This window comes from Catharus ustulatus, chromosome 13 (genome assembly GCF_009819885.2).
Source record: "Catharus ustulatus isolate bCatUst1 chromosome 13, bCatUst1.pri.v2, whole genome shotgun sequence".
In the NCBI taxonomy this organism is placed as follows: Eukaryota; Metazoa; Chordata; class Aves; order Passeriformes; family Turdidae; genus Catharus; species Catharus ustulatus.
Window position 1 is genome coordinate 15,506,100 of NC_046233.1, and position 16,291 is coordinate 15,522,390.

General features: G+C 44.8%; 1 long non-coding RNA gene across 1 annotated transcript in view; it reads left to right on the forward strand.

The window, feature by feature from the left end:
* LOC117002647 overlaps positions 1–16,291 on the forward strand; it is a 200,899-nt gene that overhangs the window by 67,460 nt on the left and 117,148 nt on the right. The gene's annotated exons all lie outside the window — the stretch shown is intronic.

Consider the following 16,291-nt stretch of genomic DNA (forward strand, 5'->3'; position numbering starts at 1 on the left):
AGCCACATGTTTTGGTTTGTTTTTTTCTCTAGGTGTCAAGGAAGGATAATTTTATTTTTTTTTCTTTTCCTTACTGAGCTGAGACTTGTTGGAAAAGTTCCTCCAAAACAAAACTCCCTTGGGCTTGGCAGAGTTACCCTGGAATAAAATCTGTTTGTGGTATATGGGGCATCGGGCAAAATGTATGGCAGGCCCTTTGCAGTGGTCTCTCTGTTGTGCCTTGCCAACCACACAGGGATTTCACAATTATTGCAGTGTGGAAATGATCCAACAAAATTTATTATATAAAGCTTTACAAAGACAAGGGACAAAAAGAAGGGCAATACCCTCAGGAGCCTGAATGCTGGACACAGAGAGCACCTGGTTTATCTCCACTGAACAAAGTTCTACCGCAAAAACTGTGTGCATCAGCACAAATGCCAACAGGGGTACAAGAGCTCTCTAGGTCTGGCCAGCAATCTCAGTAGTCCAGGCAGCATTTTCTTTTAATCTTCTCATGAGAACACATCCTGCCCTGCTGTTACTGCTTTAGAATTGTTGGGTTTAAAACTCTAATTTGCTAATGAACCATGGCACTGTTTTGGGTCAGCCTGAGTGTTAACTCTCCAAATCTGTTCTGTGAAAAGAAGGGAAAAAAAAAAGATTGGAGTTGAACAAAATAGTTTAATTAAACAGTTATTACTGGGCTATCAACTCCTTGTTCCATTCTCTTCTGGAAGTCTTAGTGCATGGTGGAGAGAAGCCCCCCTTTTCCATTTGGAAGAAGTGTGATATGGTAATAATGGATTTGAGGCCATTTCTTTCTTTCCATTGCTTTGTTGAGCAAGTGAAAATACTGTCAGGGTCGTGCACTTTGTCTTCTGAGGGACACATGTTCTGCTGTGCCTTCATTTCTTGACGCCAGACAAATTCTTCTAATAGATGACACCGAGCTGAAATTCGCTAGGTATCAAAACTGCTGTTAATGTGCAGAGAGTGACCCTTTATGCTCAAATACTTGAATAATGTGTTTCAAGAAGATTTTTACAATGAGAGGATGGTGAGGCACTGGCACAGGGTGCCCAGAGAAGCTGTGGCTGCCCCATCCCTGGGAGTGAGGCCAGGTTGGACACAGCCTGGTTTAGTGGAAGGTGTCCCTGCCCATGGCAGGGGATTGGACTAGATGACCTTTAAAAGGTTGCTTCCAACTCAAGCTATTTTATGATTCTGTGATATCAGCTTATCACCTAGTTAGAGATAAGACACAAAAGAGCGACTCTACCAAGGGAAATGAGATTCCCGTGCCACTGAATGAAATATTATCTTGTGTGAACCAGACAAAACGAGGGCTCAGAACCTCTGTGTTCAACCCAACTACAGCTGTTTCAAAGCAGATCCAACTTCACCACAAAGAGCTTTTCCTTTTTTCCATTTCCCCTAAACAAAGCACTTATCATGGAAGTGAGCATGAGAAAGAACAGGCCCATCCCATGGGCTGCTGCTAGATCAAACCCGGTAGGAAAGCCAACTTCCAGCTGGCATGTTACAGTGGCCAGAGGAGGTGAGGCCAAAACCTATCTCCCAAATTTCAGATATGCAATCAGATCCAGGAAGAGGTTGGTTCAGAGCAATTCCACCCTGAACACACTTTCTCCATCAGGCAGCCCTTCAGTGGTTTTAGCAACCAGAGGTTATGTGCAATGGACTTTTTCTCTGTGAATTTGTCTAAATTGGTGCAAAATCCAGTCCTGGCCTCTATAACAGCTCTTGGCATGTGGTTGCCTAATCCACCATACATGAAAACATACAGTTAGTTAAGCTGCAGACATTGCTCCTTGTTAAGCAAACCACACCCCAAGACCTTGTTTATAGCGTGTTGGGAGGGACCACATTTGTGGACTGTTTCATGGCAACTGAAATCATAATTAGCACAGCTATCTTCATGTGTTGCAAGATAATTTCTCTTCCGGAGGGGGTGGATGTTAAAGATTATGTAAATAATCAATTAAAGTGAAGGACTCACTGCTGGCTTGCTCTCTAGCTGTGGTATGGTAGACAAAATTGGTTAACATACATTTTTGAGCCATCATTGTAGTTTAAATTATAAAATGGCAAAGGGGTTTTAGAAAAGGTTCTTCTGCTGCTTTCTGGTTCATGTCAGCCTTTTCAGAGGGAGAGGTGTCATGACAGTGTGACTTCTTGAGCTGGGTGTGAGCTATGCAGGTAGTCTAGTGCCAAAAAGGGAACTGTATGGTCCTTCAGTTCTCAAGCAAGCCTGACAGCCAAAGACAGTGACAGCACAGCAGCCTGGATGGTATTAGCTATAATTATAGGCTGCCATTGTTCATCAGACCAGGAGGAGAAGTCAAATATTTACTGTTGGGGATAAATGGAGGAGGAGGGTTTTTTGAGAGTGAGCCCAGTCCTGCACTCTTAAACAGACTGATCTGAAAGGTGTCAGCACCTGCTCCTGCTCTTTGTCAGTAGATGCAAGCAATGCAGCAGTCAGGTTCAGAACTGACAGCACGTGGTTGACTTTGGAGTTTTTGTATTTTTAGCACTGCTGGTGTCCGAGATACCGACAGCAGAATGATCCCAGTGATTCTAAGTGAGTGAGAAGGATTCACGCTCTGTAAAAATAAAGTTTGATGCAAGCAGTCCTGTATCCACTGAAATGAGGGCTGCAGCCCCCAGACTTTTTAAAGGACCTTTAGATGTGCAAGTTTTCCTGCTAGTGTGGATCCCTGATTCTGGATAGCTCTCCTGAACAGAATTTTCTGCCATCACTCTCTTTTGCCCTGGTCTGGCACTGATGTTGAGCATTTAGTAGATTTGAACTCAGATTACATTTGATATCCCCAATACTGATGTGAATTGTTCTCCCCTGCAGCCAGATGTTGGTCTCTTCATTTAAGAAGACTTTAATAGTTAATGTTTCCCTCTGACCATTCTTCTGATGTGTAAGGGGAGAAACAGTGTGAGATTGTGATCCTGGAGTGTTCTGGCTCTGGCCATCTGCTCCAGGTGCTTTTTGAGGCATAGAGAAGGTCGATTCCCAGACAAGTAGCACTTGGTTTCAGTGGGAGAATCTGGATGTTTAGCAAAAGGTTTTACATAGACTTCATATAAAAAAGGGGGAGGGAGTGTGAGTGAGAAAAATATTTTAGTAGTGCTTGTGGTTTGCAAGGTCTTATAATATTTCAACAAATGGCATGTGCATGCCATACTGAGACAGTTGTACAAGCAAATTCAGAGAGTTGATATGTCTTTTAATGGATTAATTACTTGGCCTCTATAAAAGGATGTTCACAGATGTGCCAGAGGCAGGTGATTTTAGTGCAGAAGGCTGGTACTGAGTCTCCAAACGTTTGACAGGTGTTGATCATATCTAAACCCTTCTCCTTGTAGAACACATCTTGTGCAAGGTCGCTCTGTGAGGCTCCGTCTGCACAGCAGACTGAGGAGAGGGCTTGACATTTTGCCCTGGGGTCTGCTGGGTGGGCTTTGATGAGGAATGTAATTCTCTCACCGAAAGAGAATTCACAAAAACATCTTGAGATGAGTGGAGAAGCTCATTGGATTTCCACACACAGGGAACTTCTGTAAGATTGGGATTGTTCACCCGCCCTGTGCCTGCTCCGCGGTGAGAGCTGCTCTGTGCGTGTTCCTGTGCCCGGCAGATGAAATGACTCAGCTCCAGGAACTGAAATAATGATTCAACTAAAAGTTTAAACAAAAGTTGCAGGATGGCAAAAGAGCCTTCTGTGGACTTTCCACTGTTCCAACAACTACTTATGACCTTTGATACTGTCAGATAAGTGGTTTTATCAGACAAAAACCTGAAGCAGGAACCCAGTTTGTTAACAGAACCACTTGGGTTGCAAGTGACATTTCTTTCCTTCCCTTTACAAGCTTGATTGTCACATTTTAAATGGCAACATTTATTCTGAGAAGAGTTGACTGAGACTTTAGCCACATCATTGATTTATGCACCAGATACCGTCAAATTGTATTTGCATTAAAGAATGAGTTGTAAGCAGGGAAGTAGAAACTGTAGCTTAAGAGATGAGTATCCTCTGGACATTGAAGTTCAGATCTCAGGTCACAGCTTAAAGTGAGTTTTACCAACTCCTAGAGTGTACAGGAGGGTGTCTTTCTTTTCTCCATTTTTAATAAAATTCTGTTGAGTAGAGCAATGCAGAGTTGGCATGGTTGAAAACCATGGAGACTTGAGGTGCCTCTGCAGAGCAGTGTATAACCATATATAAAAGGTCCAGTTTATCAACGGATTTATTAGATTTATTTGTTTATCTGAGGCTTTGAGTAACCTGATCTAGTGAAGGATAACCCTGCTTATGGCAGGAGGGTTGGAGGGGATGATTTCTAAAGGCCCTTTCCAACCCAAACCGTTCTATGATTCCTCTCCATTAGAGGTACAGCTCCATGAGAAGGAGGTGATGCCAATATATAGAACATTTTAAAGTTCTTCAGAACTGATTCAGCCCTTTGCAAAATTGTCAAACTTGGACAAGTAACTGGAATGGATTATATTTCCTCTCTTCTATCTCATGTAGAGAAGGAAAAACTTAAAGTAAGCAATAAGAGGAATAAGGAAAGCAAGAAAAATGGCAACCTGATACAGCTGTGTGCCTTAGGGAAACCTCCAAACGCTCCCAAATCACAAATCTTGTTCCCAAACTCAAACATACGGACAGGAGTCTTTCTCACTGAAATGCTTGTATGGTTTAGGTGGCATGGGAGACTGGTTTAGGCTGTAAAAACATCTATTTTCTTAGACATAAGATTAGAAATAGCTTAAAAATCCAGCTTGTTATGGAAAATTGCAACACAAGGAGCTAAAACTTAGCCAAGTTATGTGCAAAAGAGAACAGAGCTGGATGCTGAAAGGTCCTGGGCAGGCTGTACCAGGAGCACGGTAATGCAATCTGTAACCCAAAGTGTATGTTATGTAAACATAGCATTTTCTGTAATGCAAAGTATAGCTGAGTGTGTGTGATAGGGAGAGAGGGAACATTTAGCAGCTTCTGGTGTGTTTACTCTTGAGAAATTGCAAACGGATGTTAGAGAACCTGCTTCATAAATGCCCTTCAGATAAGGAAACCAGGCAGATAAGGAATGCTGTTGAAAATGCTGAAATTACCCAAGGGAATTGCATGAAACTGTGTCAGGGGAAGTTTAAGTTGGATATTAGGAGAAAGGCTCTTCCCCCAGAGGCTGGGTGGGCACTGGAACAGGCTCCCCAGGGCAGTGGTCACAGTACCAAGCCTGACACAACTCAAGGAATGTTTGTACAATGCTCTCAGGCACATGGTGGGATTGTTGGGGTGTCCTCTGCAAGGCCAGGAGTTGGACTTGATCCTTTTGGGTCTCTTACAACACAGAACATTCTATGATTCTACAATTCTAAATGCCAAGACCCTCAGATATTTAGGCAGTGCTCTTCTGGGAACCTACAGGACAAAGAAAACCAAGCAGCTCCACAGACTGCCTTTACCTAAGAATATAGCTCATCATAGTCCTAGGAAAATCAAATCAAGCTGAGCATGTTGTCTGGGCTGTTTCAGTTCCACAAAGATGCCTTTAAAATGCAGCTATTTGGTTAAAATAGTTTCTTTGGTGTTTTCAGCATGAACAGAAATCTTTGTTCCCTAAATAACTTCTGGGGTAGTTTTATCTTGGAGACCAGGTATTTCAACACCATTTTCGTTTCTGCTCTCCCTTCTGCCTGTAGATTCAGTCATCCTCCAGAGCAGGTTAATTGAGAGGAGCACCTGCAAGGAGCTTCAGGACTATGATCCTCTAAGCAAGGCTCTCCTGGGGCATTGACACTGGCAAAGCTGGGTAGTGAGGTAATGAAGTTTCTGCAGGAGTGCTTGGAGCTAGAGTCAGGAATCAGCGATGGCTGCCTGGCACAAGTCAGTCCCATCAGCTCTAAAATGCTAATTAGGATTGGTGTTACTACAAGGGAAGTGAAATACAGTGTTTTTCTCTGACTGCACTGCCCAGTGAAAGCTACTGCATGAAGCTGGGAAAGCTTCCATGTCAGGCGTGGTAGTAAAGCATGAGCAGAGCTCTGGGCAGAGCCCTGTAATCAGCTGGGAGGAAAGAATTAATAAAGCATCTTACATATGTTCTGTGAATGCTGTGGTCCTTAAAACCAAGCAGGTCTCTTCTTAAAAAGCCCTGTATTCAAATACTGTGACCAATAACTGTACAAATAGCAGAGTAGACACTGAACTATTGCTGTACCTTAGCAGTGTCTGAGCTCCCAACCACCCCCAGTAATGCCTGTCCTCCCCTTCTGTTGGCTGGAAGCAGTTTGTGTTTTAGGAAAGACAATCCAGGCCCTGTGACATCCTCCTGAGTAACTGGCTGATGTTCTTGGAGTCTAAAGATCACAATGTGCAGAACAAAACCTGGGATGTTAGCTTTCACTCATTGCACATTCAGTGCCAGAGCACTGCCCAGCTTTGGCAGCCTGTTTAGGTGAGTCCTTCCCATCCCCAGCCAGGCAGAGCAGGGACTGCAGCCCACACTTTGGGGACTTTACAGCATCTCCGTAGGGTGCTTCTGATAATGCACAGATGTCGTGGTGACTTGGGGCTCTTCTTTGTCTTTACTTTCCTGGGTTTGAGCTCTTGCTTTTCATTTCTTTGAGGCTGTGCTACTGATATTGAGGAGACACTGATATTTTGGGTTCTTGCTCCATTTTGCTTTTCACCACCTAAAGAAATCAATCTGTTCTATCACTGTCCTGGCTAGAACTTATTTTGAGCTGATGTTCAAACATACTTCACTGCCATATGAGGACAGCCAGTGGGGATCTGCCAAACAGAAAATGGGCAAGCCACAACAGGCTGGATTTGAATGAGTGAAGATGGAAATTACAGGAATGTAATTTTGAGTGTCTCAGTGAGTCACAATCTGTTTGTTAGCAACTGAATGCCTTCTGGACATTGTGGAAAAAATGGGAGGAAGAGTATGGGATACACCACACCACCTCTGCTCACATTGGATAGGCTGTTGTCCTGCTCTGGGACTCCAAAGGACACAGTCAAGCCCAACAAGAGTTTTTCTGGTAGAGCTGACTTCAGAAACAGGGAAGGAACTGACTATGTAACCTGGGACTTCAAACATGAAAATCAGTTATGTTCCATTCTCTATTCTAGATGGATCAGTGATATTTAGACAGAGAAGGATACAGTGCTCTCTGATATGAAAAAAAAGTTGTGGCTCAATATTAATCTGAAAGTAGATGGGAAGAAGAGCCATGTTCAAATGAAGGGAGCTTTGTGGTTTATCCTTCAATAATCATCTTATTTTAACAGGATCTGTGTGATGATTAATCTCTGACTATATTCAGTTACTGAACGTTATTAATTTGGAAAAAAAAGTATCTAAAAGTAAATGTGTTGTACTGCCTTAGACAGATTCTGTCTGGAAACTGTTTCATTTGAAGACCCCATTTCCCTGACACTATAACAATGACTGCATGGGAAATAGCATTTTTAAGTATTACCTGGCAGATGTGATTTTTTATGTCTGCAATATCATCTTTCTGTGTAGATACTCTGAGAAAGTACAGCTGGGACATGACCTGGCCTGTCTCTGTGCCAGTCACTGCTGTCCTAGCACTGAGCATTGTCTTCAGAGGAACCTCCCCACAGCCATGAAGGACCTTGTTTTTTTAACATATGTGTGGAGCTCCCACCCATCCAAAGCATTTGCTTGGAGCAATATTGTAAATAGTGAGACTTCTGGGAACACAGAGACTTTTCAGTGACCTAATGAGGAAGGAAGACATTAATGCCCTAGGTCTGATCCTGTCATTTCTTCTGATGCTCAAAGAAATCTGTAGGCTTGGGGAACCCAGGAGTGCAGGCATGACCCTGCCATGCTGCTAATGATACTGCTCTTGAATGTCACATTCCTTTTTGTAATGCAAGACCGAGACTTCCAGTGAATTCTTTACAAGCTGGTTCATAGTCTCAGTTAAGTAACACATCCATAATTCATTGACTTAATTATGACAGTTCCTAGGGAGAAAATATAAGCAGGGCTTAATTACAGTGGGCATCAGTGCCCCTGCCCCCTGGTCAGGTTGTGTGGAGGAGGAGGGCAGGAAGGAGGAGGGCGCCTGCAGGGCACTCAGTGTCAGACTTCAGTCCAGTTTCTGTGCTATCTGCATCGATGTGGAGGCTGCAGAGAGGGAAGCTATGAACTGTGCCAGAACATGACATGAATGAAGAGTAGAAGATGCTCTGCTCCATATTTCCCTTTCTTCTCTTTGTTCATATTTATTCCCCTTTCTTTCATGCCTGCCACCTTTTTCTGATCCATCTTGTTTTTGTGTCATCTTTTGCAAGTCAGATGGGTTTCCTTGGTGAAGAGGTTACTTTCAGGCTGTCATGACTGAAAACCTGAGCTAAGTCCTGGTGAGCAGAGAGGCCAGATGTGGATGCGACTCAGGCTGGTGTGTCCTGGGCTCAGCCTTGCTGAAGGCCAGGGGAGCTAGGAGGTCACTGTGAAAGGCTTCTTTTGTGGAGTGCTGCTGGCTGCAGCTCTGGCTGTCCCCTGCCCAGGGGTTAGGCTGTATATGTGGTATCACCCAGCCAAGCCTTCTGCCTTCCACTTCAGAGGTCTCTGAGTTCAGCCCCCTGGGGAAGAAGAGCCCCACGGGCTCAGAGGTTGAAGGGTTCAGCTGTTATGAACTCTGTGCCTGGTTTTGACATTCCTCCTCCAGCATATGAGGGTTGTTGATGTACAATCTAGGTATGTGCTAGCTAAAGTTGCTTGTAGCCAATCTGCTCTTTACAGCTCTTCAGGGGCCTGTCCTCCACCACAGAGTTTGGCAGAGCCTTCCCAGCTTCAGAGCACTCTTAGCCTGCCACCTGTGATTCACAGTTTCTGCCTTACAGCAGCCTTGTGGACCATGGACACACTGTGTGCTCCAGCTTGTACCTCTGGAGGTGCAGCTGAGGGTTCAGTGTCTGCTTCCCTGCTGTTCCTGCTGTGGGAACACCAGGAGAGCCTTGCTGGTGTGCTCTGACCCCCGAGGAGTGTACACAGCAGCTGGGGCTTGGCTGGGGTCCCTTGGCTGGGATCTCTTGTGCTGGTGTTGCAGTCAAGGTTAGCTACAAATTCGCAGCTCTCTGTCTACTGGAGTTTGGGAAGTTTGGCATCTCTGTATCCACAAGTAATGGCCCTTTCTTCTTTCAGTCTGCTGTTAATTAACTTGTAAATGAAAGAAAAAGGACTGAATAGTGAATGACTATTACAGAGCTGATGGACGTGGGCAGATCAAAGCTAGAGGCAACAAAGTTGACTTTTCAGTCCAATATTGGATGTTCCCCCCTCAGCCAGCATTCAACTCACCTAAGAACTGGGGACAGGAAGGTCTCTGTGCCCCTGGGCCCAGTGCTGCCATGAATGTGAAGAAATGTACTGGCTACTTTTATTAATAGGAAAAAAACTTTACAAATCTGTTTCCTACTGCTGTTGTGACTATCCCTCTTTGAATGTTTGTATTGGGGGAATTCTGGTTACAAAATATCTCTCTGCTTATCCAAACTGAAGGCTATTGGAATTCTCTCATGTGCAATTTTATGGGACCACACCAGTGCTATTTTCTTGTCAAGAGTTTTTCCAGTGCAAATAAGAGATCTAGGAGGCATTCATGTGGATGGATTTTTTTGTAGTTGTTGGGTTTTTTTGTTTTCTTTTGGGCGGGGTTGTTTTTTGTTTGGTTTTATTTTGGGTTGTTTGGAGTCTTTTTGGAGGGTGTTTTTGGTGTTTGTTGGCTGCTGGATAGTTGAATAGTTGGTAGTTGGTCATAGATACGTCTTTTTAATATCTTCATTTCTCTGTTCATTAATGTTAGACCAGCATTGGTGTCACCAATATTAAGTCCTGTAAGTGTCCTAGAGTGGAAAATTCAGGATATAGCTTCAGTGGTCATGCCCCCAAGTTTTGGGGTGTTTTAGAGGTGTCAGTGGTACAGCCTGGGATGGTAGGAATGCCATCTGCTACAAACAGGAGCAGTGGGGCTTTTCTACAAAGACAAAGTTCTCCTTTCAGGTCTCTGTGTCAGTGTAGAAAATGCAGAGCATCCTCTTTCACTTTTGGAAGGAAATGATCCTAAACCAAACCCTGCCTGTGCTGTGGGCTCCAGGCAGATGGCCAGTGCCATTATCCTTTAAGGGTGCATTAACAGCAGCCTTCAGTTCAGAGGCACTGACTTGTATCTCTCCCAGGAGATGCCAGAATGGGGATAAGGCATGGATCCCTCTTGTCAGTGCTGCTGGACCAGACAGTGTCAATGGAAAAAAACATTTGTTCTGTTCTTGGCCTGTCTTCTGCACAGGGATTTGGACACAGCACAGGAAAGGTGATGTTGCAGACAAACACAAGGTACCAGACAGAAGCAGACTGTAGGATTTTCTGCAGCCAGACACAGTAAATAGATACCACTCCACACTGCATGCTTCAGAGGAAGGCACAATCTTCGTAACAGGCCAAAATCATGGACTCTTTTTTGCACCATAATGATTTCTGGAAAGAAATTTCTCCCTGATTAACACATGCCCAGAAGGGTTTGCAATGAATAGGCCTTACAGTTTCATCTTCTGAGCACCGCAGACATTTGGTCGTATCGTCAGCTGGTGGAAACTGGCATTGCTTTGTTGCCTTTCCAAGTCAATTTGCAATGAGTGAAGATTGGTCTTTCTGTTCTCCTTCACATGAAGGTCATGTAGCTTTTGTGGCTTTGTGCAATATGTTCTTCCTAAAGAGAAATGAATGTGCAGTTGTGTTTTATTTTGCAATGATCTTCTAAAGTACCCAGTTCAAAGATTGGGCGTGCTTGACACACTTTCCACCCATTTCTTTCAAATTAATAATCCTCTGATGCCTCTCACGTGATCTGTTGGTCCTGCAACAGTTTGAGCTTTGATGGAGTAGGAGTCTTTGAACAACTAGGGAGTACTGGAAAATCTGGGGAACTTCTGTTTTAGAGGCTTTGATACAGTGCTGTACACTACCCTACTGTTAGGCTGCTTCAGTGTTTCCAGTCCCTCAGGGTCATTTCATAATAGATATGGGAAGGATTCTCACTTGGATTGTCTGCAGTTTTCTTAGTCGTCTGGGGAAGACTATAACTTACCCGCTAAAACTACCTGTACCTTGTTTTCAAAGGGATCTAAGAGCAGGATGCTTCAAAGGAGCAATGTAGAAAGTTGGAGAAGAACCAGCCCCACCCCCAGGAAAGTTCTCATTTTAAAGCCTCAGTAAGAGCTGGAAGGCAGACATTTTCCCATCCCTTCCTTTCTTCTCTGTGATATGAGGAGTGTCAGCTGCTGCTCACTGTGAACAAAAGCTTAAGAATTTCTCTCACACACAGTGTAGAGATGAGTTGTTCTGCAGGCTTGTCGAAATCAGGACTCAGCTTCCTGCCCAGTTAGGCTTTGAATCAAATCCCCCAGTGTGGCAGGGATAGTTAGCTGTATCCTCCAGGGATACCTGGATATACCTGGGTATCCTCCAGGGGTATCCTTCCTGCTCCAAAGGGATCTTGCAGATGAGAGCCCAGAGCACTCTAGGAAGCTGGAGGAGTCCCTAAACATTTGCAGCAACAAATTGACTTGAGAGGGTTTCAGGCACTGCAAGAGAAAAAGCCCCCTTTGAGAGCCAGTAGAGGTTTTCAGGAACTGCTGCTTCTTCTGAGAGGAAAACCACAGATTCTGAGCTATGAAACCAGAGCTGCCCCCAAGCTCTGGGTAAAGGCAGAGCATCTTTACAGGCCAAGCCCAGCAAGCCTAGCACAAGTGGTCAGGAACAGGAATTGTCCTACAAGACAATCTCAGCTGCTTGAAGAACATCAGGGAGCATCACAGAGTAATGGAAGGAGAAGCCAGCAGTGTCACAAGCAGCATCAGGAGTCAGATCTTCCTAACACATCCTTATGGGTGCTCTTTGGTGGCAAGGGAGAGCTCAGTTCATCAGTTCTTCCCTTAGCAGGGCACCAGCAGGGACTTCTTGCTCTGTTTGCCTCTCAGTTTTCTCAAAATTCATAAGAACTCAGTATGTTGGTGGCTTTTCTCCTGGTTAAAATGGGACAATTCCCAGAGGTTATGGGGCACATGGAGTCACCATGTAGAGGAGTTGCCTTCCTTATATAATGTGAGGAATCTGTGAAGCTGCCACTTTCATAGGTCTGATCTCCAGGAAAAATCACCTCTAAAGAGAAAAAGGTGACTGCCCTGTGACACTCAGTGCATCTGTCAGTTCTGTTTTACTTTAGGCAGCCAGTAATTGATCTCAAAGGTCTTGTTTGCACTTGATGCCTCAGAAATCCTGAGTCACTCTTTACCCAAATTCACCCTGGTACATCTGTTTACTCTGTGGTTGTGTGTTAGTTGGGAAAGTCCTCAAGCACAACAAATTTTGAAATTGTCATCTTCCTAAAAACATAGACCTGCTGCTTTTATAATGAGGAACTAGGTCAGATGTCACATTCCTTGATGAAACACAGCTGTGTATCAGTCCCAGTATTTCTTACATGTTGAGCCAGCTTAGTTTTGCTGTCTGCTTGTGCTCAGAATCTCCTGGTTGTTAACCTCCAGGAGAGCCAACACAGGTTTATACCTCCAAGATGTTAAATACTTGTTATGCTTCTGTCAGACAGAAACATCTTGCACTGCCCTCTCAGTTCCTGCCCTGGACACTGTGTCAGTGTGGAAGAAGCTAATGAACAATTTTTTTTCTCTTTTTCTGACTTTGAAGGGTGTTTGGGGCTGTGTTCAGCTTAGCTCTGCCCTATGTCCACACATTTCTGTGCCACTTGGATCTCTCTGTCTTTGCTAAGGGTTGAGATTGTACACACAGCAAGTTGCTGAGGTCATATGAAGAGCATTTGCATTCATTTTGTGGTAACTTAGTTATGAATTTAAGCTCTGAGGGGCACCAGGCAATTGTGCTTATCAGGAGGAGCCTTGGTGCTCACCGTGTTCTATTGGGCTCTTCTCTAAGTTATCTTCAACCTCAGTCATCACTGGCATCCAGAGAGCTTAACTCAGACAATCACCTGAGTATTCATTAAGCTCTAAGTGCTTAAACAGTGAAACCTCTACAAAAGCAGCTCTGAAAGCTGAAGAAGAAAAATTTAACTGCCTGCAAGGAAATTTTCCTGCTGCTAGCCATAAATCAGTAGGTTTTTACTAGCTTGTGATGAGCATCTTAATGGGGCCTATCAATCTGACTGCATTTAAAGTTTCAGCCATTGTTACATTACCCAAGTGATCACAGATCCTCTGATGGCAGAGATAACTTGGGAAAGATTTAGCAGAATATGAGTTTATCTGAAACTGTGACCTGACAATTGCAATGTCTCTAACTGTCTAAAATTACTCGTTCATCTTTCCGGGATGCACAGAGACTGCACTGATGCCAGTCTGTCTTCTGTGGCAGCTGAGCTATTTGTCTTCCCATGTCTCCTACCTTCATCTTCTGCCTGCAGACAGCAGCACTCACTCCTGTCACACCTGGCCCAGGAGACTGGAGTTAAAATTCAGATAAAGGAGGGAAACTAGGAAGCAGTGTATGAGCCAATGGCATCAGGAATTTGGAATTATGTAAAATTTGGGCAGATGCTGCTGTTTCCCAGTCATATAATTCATTCTTCTGCAGCAATGGGTGCAGTACAGCTTCTTGACAGTCTCACCCTTTTTATTTTGCTCCTGTTTCGAAGCCACCAGTAAAGAAAAAAGGTCTCCATAAACATCCTGTGGCTTAGGAACATGAGAAAGCATAAATCGCTGGTTTTAGGCACTTCTCTTGAACCAGCTACCCCAAAAGCTGTTTGAGCTGTAAAGCCCATCCATCACTTCGGCTGCTGATGCCAGTGCCACTGCCAGGGAAAGATCAGTCAAGCTGGATTATCAAAGTCAAAGCCAGAGACAGCTCTTGTGGGAAGTGATTGAGAAAGTCTCATGTCTTAATTCCTCACTGTGTATGAAATAAAAAGAGGATTGTGCACAAGGGGTGGGAATACCCTGTTTCTCATTAACTGAATGCATGGTCTTGAAAGAGAGGGTGGAGCCCCTGTGCAGAACAGCAATCATATTAATACACTTTGTTTCCCTGTTTTTCCCTTCCAGTGCTCTCCTCTGGGAGCTGTAGTCGAGTCCCAGGGCTTTGCATGTGAACGCATATAGAGTTAGCAGTAAAGATGGGTTGGTTTTTATGTGAAAAGAAAAAGCCAAACATGGGAAAATGTAAAAAAAAAGGCCTGGAAGATGGAGTGAAAGCTCTTTAACCATAAGCAAGTGTCCAGTGTGACTGCAGAGGTGCAAAGGCAGCCCCAGCCTCTGCCCACACAGGGCTCAGCAGCGCTGGCTCTGCTCTGGGCTCTGGCTGCGAGAGCCGTCACGGTGGAGCTGTCACCAGGGCTGACAGCCTGCCTGTGCCACAGGGAATGGATGTGACTGGTGGCATCTGTCCCTGCTGGTACTGGGGATCCCCTCCAGGGAGCTGCCCTGGCAGCTCAGCACAGGGAGCAGCTCTGAGCTGCAGCTCTGGCAGATGGGAGGAGGGAGCGCCTGGAAGCGTCTTTGGGGCACCCGTGCGAGCAGAGGGCAGCGATTTGCACTGGTCTGTGAGCTTTGTGAGCTTCAGTCTGCTGGGATTCAGATTCAGCCACCAGCCCCGGCTCTTGGCTTGTTTCAGAACAAAAAGCAACTCAGAAGCACTTTTTTTTTTTTTTTTTTTTTAAGGTGTTCATTGGAAACTGGGGCTTTCAGATAGGCGCGTGTGCTCCAAACCCAGCTATTTCCATCAGGACCTTTCAGGACTTTTGGTGGTAACAGGTTTTGCTGACCAAAACCCAATTTTTCCTACATGCCTAGTGTGAGATTTCTTGTGGGGGATGTATATGTAATTTAGATTTAGGAAAGAAAGGTTACCTGAGGACCAAAAACTCCTTCAGAAAAAAGAGTGGTAAACCTTTTCCAGTTCCATGAAATGTTTCTCAGAAGGCAGGAAACAGCTCCCTGCCTCCCTCACTGTGGTTAAGCAAGGCTGAGCAGTGGATGGGCAAGATGGAGCTTGATGGGGGTGAAGGGCCCTGCATGCCCTGGGGCTGGCGGGCACAGGCTCCAGGCTGGGGAAAGCCAGCAAGCTCCCACCTCTGCCTGCAGTGAACCAGGAACTGCAGCACTAGGAACGTGTCCCAAACAGCTCAGCAAGCCCTGAACAAGAAGATACAAGTATTTGCTAAAGGTCAGGGTCCTAACTCTGTCTTGAGGTGGAACTTTGCACAGAACTCCACTAAAAACCAAGGAAGCAGTGTCCTTTTTGGACTGTTTACAGAGAAGGTCCAACACCATATGTGCCAATTAAACAGGGAGGTGTGAGAAATGATGCTCACTTTTAAAATTTCAAAGGTTTATTAAACCTTTACAAAATACAACAAAAGACTGAACAAGGAAAAAGGAACAGTGTGCTGGGACTCGGTGACCCAGCAGCCATGAGCTCTATAAAAGGGCTGCATCACCTTTTATTCTTCTGGGGTTGCATCAGGCAGCCCTGGCCCCCCCAGACTCTGTCAGTCAGCTCTTTTTTGCTGTCCATTGGTGGAGATTACTTTCTTACACCTAGATTGGAGGTCAGGTGTTGTCAGGCCCTGCCCTCCCCCAGCACCAAGCTTTCTCCATTTCCAGCTGCCCCATGCAAGGGGCACCTGCACATGCCTTGTCTCCACATGGCCTGGGCAAGCCAGGCTGCCTGGCAGCAACAATATGGGGGGGAGGTCTATGGGGAGAACAGATGATATTTAAACAACAAACTACAGTAACTATACATCCATAAAGCTTCTCTTAATATACACACAATATTCATCCCTTAATTGCGAGAGCAAATCATCCCAATACTCATCTATAACAGCAGAAGAACAGAGCAACTCGGAATACACAACCATACCTTGCCCTGCATGGTCTGGTGATGCCAAGACACCCTCAGAAGTTGTTTAAGCTTCCCTGGTAGCAGACTTGTGGGAGCATTGGCACAAGGCATAACTGCAGTGCAGGTAACGTGCTTCATGCATAAATTCATCGCTGGCTACATTGTCCCTCATCAGATTTGATTAAAGTCTCTCAAACTGAATTGAAAATGGAAAGAATGGTGCTATTAATTTCCATGGCTGCTGATTACAGAGGGCTTGCTGCATTAGAGTTCAGTGGTCAGGTCAAGCTGTGGTGTCCATGCATGAAAGAGCCAGACGTGCTGTGCAGGGAAAAGC